The sequence below is a fragment of the Moschus berezovskii genome, chromosome 2, assembly GCF_049115385.1.
Source record: "Moschus berezovskii isolate FMDL1 chromosome 2, NW_MosBer_1.0, whole genome shotgun sequence".
NCBI classification, from domain to species: Eukaryota; Metazoa; Chordata; class Mammalia; order Artiodactyla; family Moschidae; genus Moschus; species Moschus berezovskii.
The window spans coordinates 80,153,958-80,157,847 of record NC_142461.1 but is presented as its reverse complement, the minus strand read 5'-3'; the positions used below and the strand labels follow the sequence as shown (position 1 = coordinate 80,157,847).

General features: G+C 38.6%; 1 pseudogene; it reads left to right on the top strand.

The window, feature by feature from the left end:
- Positions 1-366: 366 nt before the first annotated feature.
- On the top strand, positions 367-1,313 carry LOC129538395 (aldo-keto reductase family 1 member B1 pseudogene; annotated as a pseudogene).
- Positions 1,314-3,890: the final 2,577 nt, after the last annotated feature.

Sequence of the window (3,890 nt, the reverse complement as noted above, 5' to 3'; positions counted from 1 at the left end):
GCTGAATGCATTTTTACAAACATATATTTAAATGGATAAGAGATCTCTCAATAGGTTGAGGTAAAATCCACATAAAGCAAAAGTGAAAAAAGTAAGTTGAAATGAAAGTGATGAACAGAAAATGAAGCCACAGCTATAAACATATAACTGTAGACACATATCTTACAGACATATGCTGATACCAGGACCCTAAAACTGTGGGTATTGATCATCACTTAGAAAAAGGGGAAAGGTCTCAGAAGCAACAGAATTGAGATCCTCCCATACATTGATTATACTTAAGCCACTATATCTGCAGTGAAAAAAAGTAGACTAGAAAAATATCTACCACGGTCCCCTGATCCTTGTCAGCACAGCTCAGCAGGCATGGCCAACCGCATCGTGCTCTACACCAACGCCAAGATGCCCATCTTGGGCTGGGCACCTGGAAGTCCCCTCCAGGCAAAGTGACGGAGGCTGTGAAGGTGGTGATTGACTTTGGGTACCGTCACATTGACTGTGCCACGTGTACCAGAATGAGAATGAGGTGGATTTGGCCCTCCACGTGAAGCTGCAGGGCAAGGCTGTGAAATGTGAGGACCTCTTCAGCGTCAGCAAGCTGTGGTGTATGTATCACAACAAAGCCCTGATGAAAGGAGCCTGCCAGAAGATGCTCAGCGACCTGAAGCTGGATCACCTGGACCTCTACTTCATCCGCTGGCCCACGGGCTTCAAGCCTGGGAAAGACTTTTTCCCGTTGGATGAGGACATCAATGTGATTCCCAGTGAGAAAGATTTCATGGATACCTGGACGGCCATGGAAGAGTTGGTGGACGAAGGGCTGGTGAAAGTTATTGGAGTCTCCAACTTCAACCATCTCCAAGTGGAGAAGATCTTAAACAAACCTGGCTTAAAATACAAGCGGTGGTTAACCAGATTGAGTGCCACCCATACCTCACTCAGGAGAAGTTAATCCAGTACTGCAACTCCAAAGGCATTGTGTTGACTGCCTATAGTCCTCTCGGCTCTCCCAACAGGCCCTGGGCCAAGCTCAAGGACCCTTCCATACTGGAGGACCCGAGGATCAGAACAATTGCAGACAAGCACAATAAAACCACAGCCCCAGTGCTGATCTGATTTCCCATGCAGAGGAAGCTGATCATGATCCCAAGTCGGTGACGCCTGAACACATTGCTGAGAACATCCAGGTCCTTGACTTTGAACAGAACAAGGAGGATACGACCACCTTGCTCATCTGCAGCAGGGACTGGAGGGCCTGCACCTTGGTGAGCTGTGCCTCCCACTGGGATTACCCCTTTCACGAGGAGTTTTGAAGCTGCGGGTGTCTGCGCTTGGCCAGATGACCTGCCATCTCTCACCTCTTTTCTTGTATATAGCGTAACTTGGCCCGTGTCCCTCAGTGGTGGATCAGTGACTTCTAGACAAACCGGTGAGGGCTTGGCCAGCTTGCTGTTGGGTCCAAAGAACAGAATCAGTAGATTGTAGAAGTCTCTTCAGTTTTCCTTTGCCCTTCTGGTCTGGGGAACTGGGGAACATGCAACCCAAATACTCTTTTCTAAACTGAATTTACAAAATCAGAATAGTGCCTCTAACAGTGGGAGTTTGATTGCTTGGTACTGTAATCCTTTCAGCTAGACTTTTCTTTGACTGAAATAAAAAGTGCTCTTATAAAAAAAAAAAAAGAAAAATCTACCAGTAAAACAGAACAGCAAAGCGAGAGTAAAGATGTTTTTTTTTTTTTGCTTTAAATAAGATCCTTGGGGGAAAGTATATGCAATTACTGGTCTAAGTTAGGAGGAGTTGTGGTTTTAGTTAAAAACACTTACATAATCTAGAAAACCATAAGTTAAGAAATAGCACTCCAATTGGCGCTGTGCTGTGCTTAGTTTCTCAGTCCTGTCTGACTCTTTGTAATCCCCCATGGGCTGTAGCCCACAAGGCGCCTCTGACCATAGGGATTTTTCATGCAAGAATACTAGAGTGGGTTGCCATGCTTCCTGCAGCAGATCTTCCCAACCCAGGGATTGAACCCAGGTCTCCCACACTGCAGGCGGATTCTTTACTGTCTGAGCCACCAGGGGTAATTTTATATAAAAATAAAGCAAGAGAGGAGCAAATGTGGTGAAATATTAATACTTAGAAATTTTTTGTGAAAAGCAAGATTATCTGTATTATTTTTGCAAGTCTTCTCAATATCTCAAACAATTAAAAGAAAAAAATTTTTAGTGTCATAAAAGCAGGAACTAAAAAAATCTAAAAAGTACAGAGTAATTTGTGTTTCAACTGGATGAGGCCCATCAAAGTCTTCAAATACGTGAATTATCAGGTATGGTACAAAATAAATATTTTTATTTTTTCTCAATTTAAAAATGTAATTTTTGTTTCTGCTTTTATTTTAAATTATACTTAAAATCTATGAAGCTAGGTTTGGGTTCTCTGGTGGTTTCAGAAGCATTATAGTCTAAATCAAAGATTTAAGTTACATTCTTGACCTCTTCTAGCCATTTAAATTCCCTTTAAATATCTCTCTGTTGTTATAACAATTAAATAACTCATTATTAATTCATAAATAAGATAAAACATTGTACCCAATTATATTGAAGGATACTTTTATACTGTAGAAGCGTGTTTTTGATATATAGTTTAGTGAAAAAAGTCATATGCTGCTTGATCGTATAAAAATATTTATTTAATGAAATATTTATATAATGAAAAAATTCTGAAAGAAACTTTACCAAAGGTTAGTAATAGCTACCTCTAGGAGAAGAATATAATTTTCCAATTATTTTTTGGCTCATGAGAATCTTCTAATTTTATGTAATGAAAATGTATTTTAACATAATTAACATTAGAGGGAAAAGGAGGTACCCATCTTTTCCTTCTCTGGTTAACTCTGAAACATTCATTTTTTTATTCAATTACTTTATTTTTTGTTAAGAATGACATACTGATAATTAAAACAATCAATTTAAAAAGAGCAAATGACTCAATTTTTCTTTTTCAATTGATATCAAATAAAGAAAATTTGAGTATCATAAGACCTAATCTGTCTTTTGTTTCTCTAGATTTTAAAAAATAAATCATAATTCTGTGTGTTAAATGAAAGCAGTTTTTAAAGCATTTCAATGTTATAGATATATAATACATTTTTAATTTACTTTTTAAATATGTTTTCACATACCCAGAGGTTGGAAACTACATTTCTACTTTTCTACTCCTGTATATGTTGTGCATGTTATTAATAACATATGGGTGATTTTCACCCATACAGTGCACATTATATGAATGCAGCATGTGAGTAACTCTCTGGAATAAAATCTGAATTTCCCTCCCCCTTTATTATTTGTAGATATAAAATATGCATACTCAATAAAGCAAAATGATTTCAACCATGTGAACTTTTACTTGGGCTTACCAGGTAGCACCAGTGGTAAAGAACCTGCCTGCCAATGCAGAAGAAGTAAGAGACATGGGTTCAATCCCTGGGTCAGGAAGATCCCCTGGAGGAGGGCATGGCAACCCACTCTGGTATTCATACCTGCAAAATCCCATGGACAGAGGAGCCTAGTAGCTTATGATCCATAGGGTCACAAAGAGTCGGACATGACTGAAGTGACTTAGCAAGCACACACATTTATTTACCATCTCCATATCTCTATCTTCCTGGCTTTTTCTTTCCTTCTTCAGTTTAAAAACCTCATACTCCTTGCAAGTCATCAGTATTTTGATTCACACTTTTTGGAAACAATCATGTTCATCATATGTACAGCCTGGTTATTGAACTTCATGTATATCCAGTCATTAACGATTAAACTGAATTGTTTCTGTGGCATAATAAGAAATGTGTTTTTTATCTTTATCTCTAATTCCTGACATAGAACTGCTAAAAC